The following is an 18,552-nucleotide window of genomic DNA, read 5'->3' as shown; positions in this document are numbered from 1 at the left end:
TCAAACATTTTTTTTCATTATGTGATTAGGCAGATAGTTATTTTTAATTTTTTTTTTTTACAGAGTGGGCTTCACTTCAGGGCCATTTCAAATCGAGTCATGTCGTTGCAGTACATCCACAAAGACAGTTGATACAACGTATTATTATTATTATTATTATTATTATTATTATTATTATTATTATTATTATTATTATTATTATTATTATTATTATTATTATTATTATTATTATTAGATAGATCATTCAAGTCATTCGATTACTGAACATTACAGAAAAAACCGTCATTGAATCGATGATTGACGCAAAATCCAAATAGAAAATTTAATAAATCGGTAAAGCCAGTCCCTTAACACACACACACACACACACACACACACACACACACACACACACACACACACACACAGAGAGAGAGAATATCTCTCAACAATGTGAAATCAGATACGCTATCTAATATTGCCAATTCGTCGTTCTTGAAAAAAATAAAAAATCAGCGGTCGTGAGAAAATTCGTCTCCGGAAGAATAGCGTTGTCGTCAGTCCACCTCTAGGAACCATTTGCAAAGAAAAAAAAAGTTTATGTAGCATCTTGTTTTGTTGTCAATCAGTATCGATAATCAGTATGTAAATCAATAAGTGAATCGAGAAATTTTTAATTAAATCGATGACACCGTTTTGAGATTCATAATTGCAAAATCAACGCGGTATATCTGAGGTAGCTTTTGTTTTTAAGGAATTATGACGGAATGTCGAGTCATTCAAATCTGTGATTGAGTAATTAAGAGAATTTAAAAACAAGTGCCCATCATATGACGCAAAGATGGCATTTCCTATTATGAAACTCGTAATTGTTTGAAGAAATCGGTTTTAGCGTTTAAATTACTTTTATGGAGACGAACTGCTTTTGTATCAAGTCGGCTTTATGGATGTACTGAAACGACTTCAATTTGTACCAAAACGACTGTGGAGGTTAAATGCTATTCAACATCCATGACCGGAGTCGACAACTGAACTCGGTAAGTTTTTCATGTTCGCCTACTCGGGGAGTAAGCATACAAACTGTTGTTGTTGTTGCAGTTGTTGCTGCTGTTCTCGTGTGGGGGGCGGGGGAAGGATGTGTTGTGGTCAGAACAGCCCTATGGAGGAGCCTAGAAAAATGTTTGACAAAGGAGTTTCGCGTCGAGTTAAAGATACAGGAAGTTTAAGATAGGATATTGATGATTTATTTATGAGAATAGAAAACGAGCGTGTTAAATAACGAGCGTGTTAAACAGTGCAGAAAAATAATTTCCGATAAAATATAGCATATAAGTAGGAATATGTCAACAAATTTACACAGGACTGGTCTGAATTATTTTACCGGAATCTTAAATATACAATGACAGGGTCAGGGACCTTCTTGTTAAACCCAGATTTCATTCTGAATAGTACTACTATGAGATTCAGGGCTCCTGTAACACGGTTTTTTGGCAATAACTTTTTATCTATGCATTTCATAGATATAACGCTTATTCAGAATACACATTATATCTACACATAAATTTTGACTGTATTCTGCATTACGTAGGTTGAATAAATTTGGTACTTATAATGTAAAAGTGACCTTTTTGGAAGACGGGCCAACTTACTCAGAGATAAGGTTTCGAACGCACTCGTTACGTAACTTATGACAGCATTTCTTCCCTCTTTCTCGATGGATGATTGGCTATACGTAACGAAGGCTATACCTCTGGCAACAATGACATAAAAATTAAATACAAGCAAAGCAGTACACCTTTAAGAACTGTGAATCCTCTCCACTGATAATTGTCATAATGAACAAACCAACAAAATATGTTAATAAATACAAAAACACTTTGATTATTAGTCTAACTCCCAAAATAAGTGTCCTAAGAAATTATAATCTACTTTATAGGTCACAATCAGATTGACAAGATGTAGGGAATAGTTGGTAATTTTCAAAGACATAGTAGACAAGCTTGATTTGATAACTGCTGTATCCAATGTCAAGCAATTTTATTTATCGGCTATCTACCTATTTACTAAAAAAAAAAAAAAAAAAAAAAAAAACCAAAAAAAAAAAAAAAAAAGAGACGTATCGTATTTTGGCTTTAAACCTTCACCAATAATTATCGTCAGACTGATGACGTCATGACGCTCCACCCACTTTGGCCTCGTTATAATTCAGGATAACAATGAAGGCTATCATGGCCATTGTTGTATTAGAAAATCTAACTTCTGGCTATAAAAACTAATTTCTCGAGTAGTTGTAAGAAGTGCTAAATGATCCTCAAGGATCCCTGCAGTTGGCCTAAACGTTTAATTCATGTATATTGCTGCTATTACTAATTTTGCGGCACTACTGCTACAGTAGTATTACTACGCTAGCACAGATACCCCACCTACATCTATGTATCGTTCCGCCATTCATAAAGTCTTTATACCCAGCATGGTCGTACAGACTAAAGAAGACGAAAAAAAATTATATCGGATGATCCGTTGGCTGCTGGAGATTTTAGCACATATAAGCTTTGTATTTACTTCGGATATAAAATAATATTTTTTAACAAAAATAGTTATATAAAGACTGTTTACATACAATCTCTCTCTCTCTCTCTCTCTCTCTCTCTCTCTCTCTCTCTCTCTCTCTCTCTCTCTCTCTCGGTGTCATAGTGAATAGTTAATGGAAATGTTCGAAATCCTGAATGACATTACAAGTATTACCTATAATCACGTTACGCTAAATACAAATCAGACCATAAACATTGGATTTAAACTAGAAACTGAATAATTACCTATTCAGACTATAGTAAGTATGGCCACGGGCTTTCTCTTGACTGTATAAAGTTACAAGTCGTAAGACAAATGCAGTTTTGCAACCACGGGGACAATTCCAAATCCTGTTAGCCATTCTTGACTACTATGGGTTTCAGAGCCGATGGAATAAGGTGAATGGATTTCTGTCTAGTGGATGGGCGGGGCAATATTTCGTAAAACGATGTTTACCTTGCTTACGTAATGAATGTTTTTCGACTCTTGGCTCGCAATCATTGGCCATGGCGTCGGCTAGATCATTTTTACTCTATAAAAATTAAAACTATCGGGTTTAGGTTATTGATAATGCTGACAAAATTTGTGTGTAGTTGTAAAATATACATATATCAACTTTCAGCTACCTCCGATGCTTTGATAAGGAGCAAAATCTAAAAAACCGTGTTACAGAGGCCCTGAATTTCATAGGAGGTTTGTCGTATTCATTATGTTTTATGTAGTTATTCATCCTGTGCTTCTCATTTGTCCACAATACCTGTTTATGCAAAGTGAACTAGGTAGTTACTTGTATCACAACTGGTTTCTGGCGGTAATTGTGTTGTTCCTTGTTAAGGCGTCCACTCTGCCATTCGTTGCTTGATAGACCAAAGCTATATAGAGGAGACCAGAGGCTCCCAGTATGTCGTCGTTATGACAGCATTTCAGTATTATTATTATTATTATTATTATTATTATTATTATTATTATTATTATTATTATTATTATTATTATTAAGAAAATAAGCCATATATGTTTGGCAGAAAGTAGAAGGCTATTTGTTGTCATGACCTGGTTGTTAGTTTGGTCGGAGAATAAACCTTTGGTAAATCGACATAGACCTAATTCCAAGGCTATCGCCTCCTTCGAAGTACAGGTAACTATATCTGTCACACTGATTTGCACGTGACGTCACGAATAGTCATTTTCTATATGGAAAGGTCTTCAAAAGTGAATGATCTCTTGCTCAGGTCAACTTTTTGTTTTGTTTTTGTTTTTATTATATAAATTATTTACAAAACATTACAGCAAATCCAGAACTACATATATTTTCATCTAAAATACATTGCATTTAATGTTAACACATTCTTTGTGAAATACTCTAACAATTTCTTGATTGAGGTTGGAGTATGCAGTACACAGTACATTGAAAAATCCTTTGGAATAGGCCGGGAATGAGTTTTGACTGGAACAACTCGTTGGTATAGTAGGCTATGAGTTTTTGGAGAAACTGGTCAGGATTGGAAGAGAGAAGTATCTTCCATTTTCTGTTTGTGGCCTCGTGTTTGTATTCATTCCTTGGTCAGTCCTGTTCTGTGAAATTAAGATGAACTAAACCCTGTTACATCTCGACACTTGGGAGGTTAAGAATGATTTGAGAAACTATGAAGCAATTTGTCAGTTTGTCCAGAATCCTGACCATGCAGTCAATTCAAATTGTATTCAATACCACAGGACGGGAACAAGAAACATTTAAGAGCAGGTATTGAGGTCATTCTTAAGAACAGCTCAGTTCTTTAATTATAAAAAAACAAAATCCACAGCGAAAGAGATTATCATCGTCTCATAGTAACTTCAAAGGGATTATATAGTCCTGTTTCTCTATCAATGAGAGACGTATATATTCATCATTGAATATTACTCGTATCGATCCTCCTGTTTCCCGTAATAAGTATTCAATGGAGAAAATTTTCGTTACAGGCGATGCTTCGCTTCAAGTTCTACTGGAGCCATTTCGATGATCCAAGTCGTTTGAGTACTACATCCATGAAGACGATTAGGTACAGCTCACAGTTCGCCAGGGTCAAGTCATTTAAGTTGCATTATGAAACAGAAAAAAAGCATAGTATCTCTTCATTTATGTAGAGCCATTGATAGATCTTATAGCAGAGAATTAAAAATGTTCCTCAGTAAAGCTCCATTTGTTACGTGGTCTATTACTACGAACGTATTTTGAATTTTGAAATTAATTGAACTCTGGAGTAAGCGTTGTCGACAGTCGGTTTTTACGAACCATTTGGCCAATACTTTAATTACTATCAGTACTTTTTATTGTTTGTTAGTCAATGAGTAAATTAGGATAGCGAATGCAGTCAATTAAATACAATAGCCTAGGTATCTAATTCTTGTTTGCTAAATGAACACGGTAGGTTAAGATGTCATTATTATAGCTGATTCACGTAAATTGTTATGAATAATGAAAGTAATATCTAAATTAAGAAGCAAATAAAGTAATGGGAAACTGAATTTTGGCGTCTGGTTCGTTAAGTTTTTATGCCTATAACGATGCAATGTGACGCTTTTGATTCTTAAAAAAAATCGTAGATATTTGAATAAATCTGTTTTAGTGTTTAAATTGTTAGTGTAGCTGTATCAAATTGACTTTGAGGATTTACTGAAACGACTACGGAGGAATTACTTCGATGTCAAAGGGAGCAAACTGGCGTCGACAGTTGAACTGTGTAAGTTGTTTAATGCTTTTACTTTTATTTAAAAGAGGGCCATTAATGTGTCGATGACACAAGGGGTCGACTCCTGTGCTAAAATATTGATCATTTGTAAAATTAACGCAAATAACTTTTGCCATAAACACCGACTCTGCTGGAGATGTTATATACCGAATCTACAGGTATCTACAGACCTTGTTATACTATAGGTATCTATAGACCTTGTTATATAGGTATCTGTAGACCTTGTTATATATAGTTCCTATGTAAAAGTACGAACCCTGAGATAAGAGAAGGTTAATATATCATTTGCCTGGAACTTTAGTCTCAACTTTTCACCAGAGGTGTCATGTTAGATTATACAGTCGTAACTACGATCAGGAATTCCACAATTAATAGGGTTATTTTTTCTTTTTAGATGTATAGTCTGTTTTAAAATCTACAATGGTTCGGTAAAACAGTCGATTCCATTTAGCATTTGCACAGAAATATTATGAACTTTTTGCAATTCATGATCAGATTTTGGTTTTTACTGAATGGTATTTATAGCATGCGTCTGGTTTGTTGATATCACCTATTCATTTGCCGCATAAAATGGACATGAAACCAAAAGCTTTCTGAATTAATCCTCCCTTATAACATAACTGTGCTATCATTGCTTTGCACATGTCACTCAATGCCGTAGGCCTATAGTCAGCGTATGTGACCCGTCGGCTATATCTGTTTCATTAAGAGGCACTTTTCTTCTATTATTTGTCGAGACAATTAACAAACAAATACTTAAACCACGGCAGAGGGATTAGAGAATCCCTCTGCCGTGGTTAAGTTCGTTTTAACTAAAACCAGACTAACGACTAATTTATTTCTCAGGTCTGTCTCTCAGCGGGCATTACGAACAACTGATGACGTCCACGACTACACTGTTCGTAGTCTCGATTTCCTTAAGACAATCGTGTGGCCACTCGACTCCTTATTGGTAACGAATTTGTATATACCACTTTTTTGACCTGATAACAGTGTAACTATACAGCGTAACTATACATATGAATAATGAAAGCTAGTATAGTTATTTGTACATTAGTCTAATTCTTAGTAATGGAGGCCAGTGTATCACGATAATGAACACTTGATCTGCTGCAAGAATTCTCGAAGCCTTTTGGATGGAGTCTGTCATTTTAGTCTCCTTCATTCCAGCCAAATGTTGGTTTTGTCAAAAGATTTCTTGAATAGAAAAATGGAGTCAAATATTGAATTAATCTTAAGTGGTATTGCTTATGTGATTTATGGGTCTAATTCACGGGTAAGGAATTATTGCAATGAAAATGTAATCAGTTGAGAACTTACAAGGTGTATGTTAGTCATGTACAGAAGTCAGATTTCTAAGTGTTTCAATTGTATTAGGAATTTTTTTTCAAGTTGATGTAATAGATAAACACATTTTTTCACTTCGTTATAGATATCTGGACAAAATACTTCCACAACAAACGACCTATTGGTATTGCTGGTATAAAACTCTCCTAGCTTTTAAAATAGTACGCCATGATCAAATGTTGACAATCTGATTGTTAGGACTGTTGGTCAAAAACAAGAGTGATGCCCTTTACGAGGTAAAAAAAGAGGTCTGTGGGGTCATATAACATTAACATTCAAGCCTTACAATTTTGGGAAAATACTTTTCATCATTTGCAGTCAATACTGAAAGATTGCTTTCATTTCAGCAATTTGCAACTTTTGCCTAAAGCATCTTGGTACTATGGAATTTTAAAGTTCTGACTAGCTTAAGTTTCCTCTGTAATTCTCAAATGGTTATTGGTCAATTCTATGTTATTTTATTATAGGAAATGGCTTGTTTTTTAAAGAGTACTTTGAGGTTAACTGAGCCAACCAGAGGAGTGTTTGGATTATGACAAACTAGAGAGAGGTAGGACAATGTTAGTAGTACTGAAAAATCTTGCCAAATTAAGGATAATGTTGAAATGGTTTTAGAAACATTATAGCCAGGCTCAAGTAATAATAATAATAATAATAATAATAATAATAATAATAATATAATAATAATAATAATAATATAATAATAATATAATAATAATAATAATAATAATAATAATAATAATAATAATATAAAATCAATAATAATAATAAAATAATAATAATAATAATAATAATAATAATAAAATAATAATAATAATATAATAAAATAATAATAATAATAATAATAATTAATATATACCACACACATGGCTAATAGAATGCCTGAAAATATATGGGGCAGAGGAAAACACCATCAGCTTCTTCAAAAATACAATGAGGAACTGGAATACAATACTTACAAGCTCTGGAATAAGACTAGCAGAGGTTAATATCAGGAGAGGGATCTTCCAGGGCGGCTCACTGTCCCCACTACTCTTCGTAGTAGCCATGATTCCCATGACAAAAGTACTGCAGAAGATGGATGCTGGGTACCAACTCAAGAAAAGAGGCAACAGAATTAACCATCTGATGTTCATGGACGACATCAAGCCGTATGGTAAGAACATCAAGGAAATAGATATCCTAATCCAGACTGTAAGGATTGTATCTGGGGACATCAGGATGGAGTTTGGAATTGAAAAATGTGCCTTAGTCAACATACAAAAGGGCAAAGTAACAAGGACTGAAAGGATAAAGCTACCTGATGGGAACAACATCAAAACACATAGATGAGACGGGAATACAAAAATACCTGGGAATAATGGAAGGAGGGGATATAAAACTCCAAGAGATGAAGGACATGATCAGGAAAGAATATATGCAGAGACTCAAGGCGATACTCAAGTCAAAACTAAACGCCGGAAATATGATAAAAGCCATAAACACATGGGCAGTACCAGTAATCAGATACAACGCAGGAATAGTGGAATGGACGAAGGCAGAACTCCACAACATAGACCAGAAAACTAGGAAACATATGACAATACACAAAGCACAACACCCAAGAGCAAATACGGACAGACTATACATAACTCGAAAGGAAGGAGAGAGAAGACTACTAAGCATAGAGGACTGCGTTAATATCGAGAACAGAGCACTGGGGCAATATATGAAAACCAGTGAAGACGAGTGGCTCAAGAGTGCATGGGAAGAAGGACTGATAAAAGTAGACGAAGACCCAAAAATATACAGACAGGAGAATGACAAACAGAACAGAGGAATGGCACAACAAACCAATGCTCGGACAATACATGAGACAGACTAAAGAACTGGCCAGCGATGACACATGAGAATGTTTACAGAGGGGAGAGCTCAAGAAGGAAACTGAAGGAATGATAACAGCGGCACAAGATCAGGCCCTAAGAACCAAATATGTTCAAAGAACGATAGATGGAAATAACATCTCTCCCATATGTAGGAAGTGCAATACGAAAAATGAGACCATAAACCACATAGCAAGCGAATGTCCCGCACTTGCACAGAACCAGTACAAAAAGAGGCATGATTCAGTGGCAAAAGCCCTCCACTGGAGCCTGTGCAAGAAACACCAGCTACCTTGCAGTAATAAGTGGTACGAGCACTAACCTGAAGGAGTGATAGAAAACGATCAGGCAAAGATCCTCTAGGACTATGGTATCAGAACAGATAGGGTGATACGTGCAAATAGACCAGACGTGACGTTGATTGACAAAATCAAGAAGAAAGTATCACTCATAGACGTCGTAATACCATGGGGCACCAGAGTTGAAGAGAAAGAAAGGGAAAAAATGGATAAGTATCAAGATCTGAAAATAGAAATAAGGAGGACATGGCCGTGGAAATTGTACCCATAATCATAGGAGCACTAGGCACGATCCCAAGATCCCTGAAAAGGAATCTGGAAAAACTAGAGGCTGAAGTAGCTCCATGAATCAAGCAGAAGAGTGTGATCCTAGAAACGGCGCACATAGTAAGAAAAGTGATGGACTCCAAAGGAGGCAGGATGCAACCCTAAACCCCACACTATAAATACCACCCAGTCGAATTGGAGGACTGTGATAAAAAAAAAAACCCCCCAAAAAAATAGAATAGAAATAAAATAATAATAATAATAATAATGCAGGTAAAAGGTAATGAACGTTTTACTGTAATTTGCTAATAGGAACTTACACTAAGAAGCCTCCTACCTTTGCATTGCAGTTCAATTTTGAATTAATATTTACAGTAGCTATGAAAAAATTTAATTCCATTTAATTTAAGATGTGGTTGGTTATAAAGTGCTACAGACCCCCATCACTGTCTGAAAAAGACCCTGTCCCATCTGTGCCCCTTTCAGTGAAAGGGGCCTAGGTATTGCTTGAAGTCTGGTTATAACGAATTATCTTTCATTACTTTGTAAACCTAGAGATCTCGGTAATATGATGTTATTAACTTCTGCCTCATCTCTACAGGGAAATCGTCTGCAGGGTGCATATGGACAAAAGCTGATTAGACCACAGTATCGCCTAGCAATTCAACAAAATATCTGTGAACGAAGAACTTGACTTCAAGAAAGCCTACATTTGTAATTAACAAGTAGAATGTAGTAGTTAACCTGTGTCAACAGATGCCTATGGCCAGATGAAATGGTCCCACCAAACATTTCCTTACCAGTTAAACAATAGTTTTTGTGGCACAGTCTTGGCTACTCAAGATTCATAAGTTTATCATGCCAAGTACTTCAGTACATTTTCAGGAGAGCTGTTTCCATTCTTACCAGTTTAAGATACTATTAGGTTCGATCAGTTTGTAGGATACGTACATCGCTTTTTAAAAATAAATTTTCTATATGTTTAATATTGTATCAAGTATGGTAGTTCTGTGTGTTTTCAGGATACATTGTTTTACCTGATCAGGGATCTAGTGTCGGTGTGATATCAGTCAAAAGTAGCTCAGTGTGTCTGGATACGTAGGTCATTCAATTTTCTTGTGAAGTATTAGCAATCTGGCAACTTTCAGAATACGTGCTTTTTATTTACATAAGATTAATCATAAGATTTATGGTTTCAAATTAACCATAAAATAATCTCAGTTGGTTTTAGGATAATTAGCCTTTATTTTGTTTATCTAAATAAAAATGAAATATTAGTTCAATTTCTCAGCCGTGTTAACATCAGCTGCCAAGGATCGTAGTCATTCATTGCAGGCTGCATAGTTTTTACCAGTGTTCCTATTGTTTACTATCAACTATCAGATAGTTTACGGATGTTTCAGGCTCCATAATTGTAAACATAAAATTTCTTGTTAGCGAAGTAGCATCTATTAGGAGTAATGGCTACCTTGTGACTATTTTATATCGAGTAGTCACATATGTTGAAGAATAGCCTTCCATCAACTTAGTTTGATATTACAGTCAAAGTAATTGACTATTTCACGGAATACATCTTCGTCTAGTTGCGATCTGCACGCTTGCCTATGTACAAAGGTCACTTGAGATTAAAGGTAGGATATAATGATGATTTTCTGTCATTCCCTGATCTTCTACAAAAACTATCAATAGCAAAAAGATTCAATAGTTGCAAACAACAGGATTGTTTGACTTAATGGAATATCTTCGTGTTGGTCAGTATAGTTAGGAATAGCTGTGTGGAGTCAGACTTTTCAGGTAATGACCTTCATAGAAGAGATAACATTCAAGGCTAATTATTCCTGATATTTTTCCTCAGTAAAGCTTATTATAGATATTGCTAAACTAACTTCCATAGCATTAGGAACTTGGAATTAAGCTGCTCGTATACATTTTTGAAAGTTTTGTCCATAGTTTGTTTCTTTAGTGATTTAAATCAGATTGCCTCTAGAAAATTGGGAATAGTTCCGAGATTTTACGTTATTTGTAATGTTATGTCAGTGTTGGTTTTTATACTTTGAAACTTTGGTTGCTGAAAGGCTCTGCTGAATACAAGAGAAAGAACTTATCCTGAAGCATTGACGTGATTGCACTGTTAAAACGGAGATATTTCAGATATGTCTATTAGTTTTATCTCACAAAAAAAAGTGTAAAGAACTTTTCATTCTTTCCAAGCGATTAAACAAAACTGAATTTTGTACAAAGCTTGCCATGACAATAATGCTTCTTGTTTAGCATGAAACACACACCACTTAGAGGTTTAATTTTGTAAATAGTGGAGAGTAACTTTATCGAGGGCATTGTCGTCATGGGATCCTCTGCATATTTCAAGACACTGAGGTTCCAAATTAAGTCTTCTTTTTTCGGGCAATCTTGCATTGTTGTCAAAATGCATCATAGATAAATTATTGAATAAGTGAACTCTGAATTTCACTGTTACTTCAAGGGCCATTTGCAATACTGTTAATGATATTTTATGTAAAGGATTCAGTCATACTGAATGCATCACTTATGGATAGGTTGGTTTTTCTGAAAATATCATAGGTAGATGAACCTGTAAGTAGACTCAAATTCAAAGCGTTACCTTAAATGAGATTAGGTATTGTTAACAAGGGTTCCTTAGGTATATGAATGTCATTCGAAAGTAGTCTCTGAAAGGGCGTAGTTTGACAAGGCTATATTTGACATATGGATGAATAAGTAGTCTCAGTAATGTGAACAGTTTTATTCGATTTCATGTTACAGTGATAGATAAACTTTCTTGGAAGATTAAAATCACTTACCTTGAGAACTAGTCATTTATTTTTCTCTAGGAAACTGAGTATATTCGGGACATTTGGCACACAAGATCAATTCCTTCCTTAGTAGACTCATAGCTATTGGGATATTTGCTATTTAATTTAATACGAGTTTTTACTGTTTCCTTGCAAGGTTCTCACAGAGGGACTGATTGTCCATGAACACTGTAAATGGGAGTGGTTAGGTTGAAGAGGTTGAACAGCAAAGTGGAAGGAACTACAGGGGAAATTATCTGATGATCAGGGAGTTTTGTTACACGTAGACTTGGTCTCAAGAATGGTTATCAGAAATTAAATGTTAAGAGAAGAGTTCTGTCTAAGCTTCAGACCCAAATCAATCCTGAAATTGTTTGTAGTTATATTGCATGAGGGTACGTCTTAAGATGCCTGTGACTCTTAACAGAAATAATTTGAGAAATGCAATTATTTTTTAGTTATAGGTCTAGTCAGTTTTAGAATAAGTGCAACAGTGTCTTGACATATGGATAATTTTTGGTTAAGGTATAAAGGATTTTTTTATTGTTGAATTATTGCATAGAGTTCCCATTGAGTTTATAGTTGAAGATTTAACTGTTAGTGTTAAACATGTAACTGTTATTGTTAAGAATTAACTTTAAATTTTGAATAATGGGAAAATTATTGTCATACCAAATTGTAAATTGATTTTGTACAGAAACTCTGTATTTCAGCTTTCTTATCAGTTCTCACCAAGTACTGTACAAGGCTTCATTTATCTTGGAGTATCCATTAATTTCGTTAGGTCCTAATGAAACTAAATAAGTCTAAAAACTGCTGAAAATACTCTAGCCGTACCAGAAAAGTCTGAATATAGGAACCAGATACTGTAAATTGATGTAAGTAACTTAGACATTGTTATTATTTCTTCCTCTTAACCTTCCAGTCTGTCTGGACTTATTTTTTTTTTTTTTTTTTTTTTTTTTATCAAGTCGAAATCTTATATTGTACATTCAGGGGGATCTTTTCGGTCTGCTGTTAAAGCTGTTACGTAGGAACACTTTGCAGATTTGCAGCAAAACTTGTAAGCTGCTGAATTGCAATTTTCCACTTTTCATGCTGTAATAATAAACCCTTCACAATTTGTTGACCAATTTCTGCACACACTCTCTCTCTCTCTCTCTCTCTCTCTCTCTCTCTCTCTCTCTCTCTCTCTCTCTCTCTCTCGTGTGATTTTCATGGCCCCCAAAGCACCGTTATGAAGTGTACCTCCTCACCCGAGGTGTACTGAAGGCATAACTTGAGGTTCGTTGTACCGTCTCTTCGGCCCCATTAATTAGCTGCTGTAACTCTTTCATTCATTCATTCCTTTTGCTTCACCTCCTCTTTCTTTCTTCCTTCCATCTTACTTTTTTCCTGCTTTTTGAGGTTTTCCTCTCGTTACGGCTTTTAGACCTTTTACTCTCAATTTTCCTTTCAGCGCTGAATGACCTCATGGGTCCCAGCCTAAATTTTTTATAATATGCTGTTGTTCCGAAGCTTATTTACTCGAGAATTGACCGGTACAAGGGTACAATTCTTTCGTAGTTGAGGCTTATCTATGATTATTTATATCAAACATTTCATTTTATTTGATTTGATTAATGTAAACAATATTACAACTCCTATTATTATTATTATTATTATTATTATTTTTTTTTTTTTTTTTTTTTATTTTTTTTTTTTTTTTTTTTTTTTTTGTTTTTTTTTTTTTCTTTTTTTTTTTTTTTGTGCTCTATCACAGTCCTCCAATTCGACTGGGTGGTATTTATAGTGTGGGGTTCCGGGTTGCATCCTGCCTCCTTAGGAGTCCATCACTTTTCTTACTATGTGTGCCGTTTCTAGGATCACACTCTTCTGCATGAGACCTGGAGCTACTTCAGCCCTCTAGTTTTTCTAGATTCCTTTTACAGGGATCTTGGATCGTGCCTAGTGCTCCTCTGATTATGGGTACGATTTCCACTGGGCATATCCCATATCCTTCTTATTTCTATTTTCAGATCTTGATACTTATCAATTTTTTCCCTCTCTTTCTCTTCAACTCTGGTGTCCCATGGTATTGCGACATCAATGAGTGAATACTTTCTTCTTGACTTTGTCAGTCAACGTCACGTCTGGTCTATTTGCACGTATCACCCTATCTGTTCTGATACCATAGTCCCAGAGGATCTTTGCCTGATCGTTTTCTATTCACTCCCTCAGGTTGGTGCTCGTACCACTTATTACTGCAAGGTAGCTGATGTTTCTTGCACAGGCTCCAGTGGAGGGCTTTTTGCCACTGAATCATGCCTCTTTTGTACTGGTTCTGTGCAAGTGCCGGGCATTCACTTGCTATGTGTTTATGGTTTCATTTTTCGTATTGCACTTCTACATATGGGAGAGATGTTATTTCCGTCTATCGTACTTTGAACATATCTGGTTCTTAGGGCCTGATCTTGTGCCGCTGTTATCATTCCTTCAGTTTCCTTCTTTAGCTCTCCCCTCTGTAGCCATTGCCAATTGTCATCGCTGGCTTAGTTCTTTAGTCTGTCTCATGTATTGTCCGTGCATTGGTTTGTTGTGCCAGTCCTCTGTTCTTTCTGTCTTTCTCCTGTCTCTGTATATTTCTGGGTCTTCGTCTACTTTTATTAGTCCTTCTTCCCATGCACTCTTAGCCACTCTTCTTACTGGTTTTCAGATATTGCCCCAGGGTGCTCTGTTTTCAATGTTGACGCAGTCCTCTATACTTAGTAGTCCGCTCCCTCCTTCCTTTCGTGTTATGTATAGTCTGGTCCGTATTTGCTCTTGGGTGTAGTGCTTTGTGTATTGTCATTTGTTTCCTGGTTTTCTGATCTATGCTGCGGAGTTCTGCCTTCGTCCATTCCACTATTCCTGCGCTGTATCTGATTACTGGCACTGCCCATGTGGTATGGCTTTTTATCATATTTCCTCCGTTGAGTTTTGACTTGAGTATCGCCTTGAGTCTCTGCATATATTCTTTCCTGATCGTGGTCCTTCATCTCTTGGTTTTGTTTTATATCTCCTCCTTCCATTATTCCCAGGTATTTGTATCCTGTTCTCATCTATGTGTTTGATGTTGCTCCCATTTATCTGGTAGCTTATCCCTTCAGTTCTCGTTACTTGCCTTTTGTATGTTGACTAAGGCTCATTTTTCTATTTCCAAACTCCATTCTGATGTCCCCAGATACAATCCTTACAGTCTGGATTAGGGTATCTATTTCCTTGATGCTCTTACCATACAGCTTGATGTCGTCCATGAACATCAGATGGTTGATTTTGTTGCCTCTTTTCTTGAGTTGGTACCCGGCGGCATCCATCTTCTGTAGTACTTTTGTCATGGGAATCATGGCTACTACGAAGAGTAGTGGGGACAGTGAGTCGCCCTGGAAGATCCCTCTCCTGATATTAACCTCTGCTAGTCTTATTCCAGAGCTTGTAAGTATTGTATTCCAGTTGCGCATTGTATTTTGAGGAAGCTGATGGTGTTTTCCTCTGCCCCATATATTTTCAGGCATTCTATTAGCCATGTGTGTATCATGTCGAAGGCTTTCTTATAGTCTATCCATGCCATGCTTAGGTTGGTTTTCCTTCTCCTACTGTTCTTCATTACCATTTTGTCTATCAGGAGCTGGTCTTTTGTGCCCCTACACTTCCTTCTGCAGCCTTTCTGTTGGTAGGGGATGGTGTTTGTCTCCTCTAGGTAGTTGAATAGCCTTTCACTGATGATACCTGTTAGTAAACTTCACATTATTTTGGTAGGCAGGTGATAGGCCTGTAGTTACTGGCTATATTTCCTTACTCTTGTCTTTTTGTACTAAGGATGTTCTTCCTGTGGTCATCCATTTGGGTGCTTGGTGATTTGAGATACAATGCTGGAGTTGTTCTGCTATTCGTGGGTGTAGGGCCTTGAAGTTTTTGAGCCAGTATCCATGGACTTCATCGGGACCTGGGGTTTTCCAGTTTGGCATTTTCTTTAGTTGGTGTCTGACTGTGTCTGTCGTGATGTCTGTAATCTTTGTTTTTATTCTCCCTGTTTGTTTCTTCTTCCTTGACTTCCTGGAGCCATGTTGCATGTTTGTTGTGTGATACCGGATTTGCTCCATATGTTTTCCCAGAGTCTCTTACTTGGTTCGGCTTCAGGAATTTCTGGGTGGTTGTCTTCCCCTCTTAGTTGGCTGTATAGTCTTTTCTGGTTGGTTCCGAATAGTTTGTTCTGTTGGTATCCCTTATTCCTGTTCATGTACCGTTGGATCTTATGTGCTTTGGCCTTAAGCCTCTGTTTTTACATCTTCTATTGTGTTGTTTAGTCCCCTCTCTTGTACTTTGTATTTCTCGTTGAGTTCCTCCCTTGTTTTCTTGCTTCTTAGCCTTTTTTTCTGCCATCTCTTTCAGTTTACTCAAGTCAGATCTCATCACCATGATTTGCTTTTCCAGGCGCCTTTTCCAAGGAGGTTGCTGTTTTGCTTTCTGTTGGGTTGGTTGTGACGGTGGTGTTGGTGTTCGAATCCCCATCATTCTGCTACTAATCTTGCTCCTGCATATGTCAAGTTATTTGTTTCTGTGATACTGGTGGTGTGATTAGGCCCATTATTTCATTGACCTCACTTGTTTTCTCCCTTAATTTCTTGGTGTTGTAGGCTTTCATGGAGGGGATCTTTGTTCTCTCTGTATCTGTCTCCATCCATTGTCTAATCTTTTCTACCCATTCCGTTCCTCTCTGTTACTTCGTCGGTGTTTCTTCTGTGGTGTTGTTGATACTTCATCCTCCCTGTCGTCTTCTGTGGCATCTCTCTCAGTTCGTCTTCGTGTAATTCGTTGTCGTGTGACATTTCCCTTTCCAGTTCTTCTCTTTCTGTTGGGGAGAGCCAGTTCTTTTTCTTTATGTTCCTTATTCTTGGTCTGCCAGCCTCTGCTCTGTTTGGGGGTGTATTCCTCTCATTCCAGATGTTGCTCAATCTTCTTCTATCCTCCTCTCTCCGTCGGGTTGCTTCTGATGTAGCATCTCCATATTTCCTTATTTTTCTTCTCTTGTTCATTTCTTCCTTTTTGCCTCTGTAGCTCCAATCTCAGGCTGTTGATTACTTTCGTTGTGGTGATCAGTTGTGGATGACGACCTCCAAGTACCTGACCGTCTTCCCCTTCAATTGGGTTGAATACCTGGTTGCCGGACGAAGCTCCTCTGTTGCCAGAGGTTCCATTTACGTCGTTGTCGTTTATTCCTTCCTTTCTTTCCATCATTGCTGAGTTTTGCTATTTAACCCATAGCTGGACCCTACCCCATCAGGGATAGGTAACTATTTACAGCTGAGTAGACTGAGGAAATTATGGTAAAGATCCTTTCCCAAGGAATCAACGCCGAGGAGAGCGGTCACCCATCCAACGACTGACCGCACCCCAATGTTGCTTAACTTGACTTAAGTCTATTGAAGACCTAACCAACTCCTCCACGGCGCCACTTATTATTATTATTATTATTATTATTATTATTATTATTATTATTATTGTTATTGTTATTGTTATTGTTATTGTTATTGTTATTGTTATTATTATTATATAGATCATTCAAGTCATTCGATTACTGAATAAGACAGACAAAACGTCAATAAATCGATGACTGACGCTAAATCCAAATAGAGAATTGAATATATCGGTAAAACCCAGTCCCTTTTAACAGAGAGAGAGAGAGAGAGAGAGGAGAGATAGAGAGAGAGAGAGAGAGTAGAGAGAGAGACGAGAGAGAGAAGAGAGAGAGTGAGTCCCTCAGCAAAGCGGATATCTAGTATAAACGGTCTATCTTCGCAAAATCATTGTTTTGTGAAAGAATCGATCGGCCTTTCATAACCATTTGCAAAGCTAAAACAAGCGTGTTGATATATTATCATGTTTTGTAGTCAGTTGATCTCAATAATCAGTAAGTAAATAAGTAAATCGAGAAACCAATAAGTAAACCGATGAGAGACACTGTTGAGATTCATAATTGTAACATCAACCCAGTATATCTGAGGTAGCTTTTGTTTTATAGGAATTATTTTGACAATGTCGAGTAATTCAAATCTGTGATTGAGTAATTAAGAGAATTTCAAACGAACTAGAGATCTAAATGATGTAGACTTCGATTCAGCTGAAATAGATTCATTTTCTTATTTGCGTCGGTTAAGTGCCCATCAATATGACGCAAAGGCGACATTTTCTATAACAAAACTCGTAATTGTTTGAAGAAACAGTTTTAGCGTCAAAATTGCTTGTGTGGACGAACTGCTTTTGTATCCAATCGACTTTATGGGTCGTATTGAAACAAACTTTTAACGACTTTTGTTTGAGCCAAAACGACTTAAGAGGAGGAGGAACCACTAGGAACCACTATAAACCCACCTGGATCACTAAGAACTCCCTGGAACCACCTGGAGCCACCTGGAGCCTAAATGCGTCAGCTGACGTCAAGGTTAATTGCTATTCAACACTCATGGCAGGAGTCGACGACTGAACTCGGTATGTTTATATTATTATTATAATACATTTAAGCTTACTCGGGGAATAAGCCTACAAACTACTTTGTTGTTGTTGTTCTGGTGGGGTGGTGTGGGTTGCGGGGAAGGGGCAAGAGCCAGCCCTATGGAAAAGCCTAAAAGAAGTTTCTGAAAAAAAGGTGTTTTGCGTCAATTTCAAGATA

General features: G+C 36.7%; 2 long non-coding RNA genes across 2 annotated transcripts in view; one reads left to right on the top strand and one right to left on the bottom strand.

The window, feature by feature from the left end:
- Window positions 1-18,552, bottom strand: part of LOC135204302 (uncharacterized) — a 135,876-nt gene that overhangs the window by 10,027 nt on the left and 107,297 nt on the right. The gene's annotated exons all lie outside the window — the stretch shown is intronic.
- Window positions 533-7,274, top strand: LOC135204152 (uncharacterized). Its single transcript, XR_010312120.1, has 3 exons — window positions 533-1,016; window positions 4,510-5,270; window positions 6,126-7,274. It is a non-coding gene; the product is annotated as an uncharacterized LOC135204152 (long non-coding RNA).

Source organism: Macrobrachium nipponense, chromosome 11 (assembly GCF_015104395.2).
Source record: "Macrobrachium nipponense isolate FS-2020 chromosome 11, ASM1510439v2, whole genome shotgun sequence".
Lineage (NCBI taxonomy): Eukaryota > Metazoa > Arthropoda > Malacostraca > Decapoda > Palaemonidae > Macrobrachium > Macrobrachium nipponense.
The sequence above is the reverse complement of the archived record's forward strand: the minus strand, read 5'-3'. Positions and strand labels throughout refer to the sequence as shown.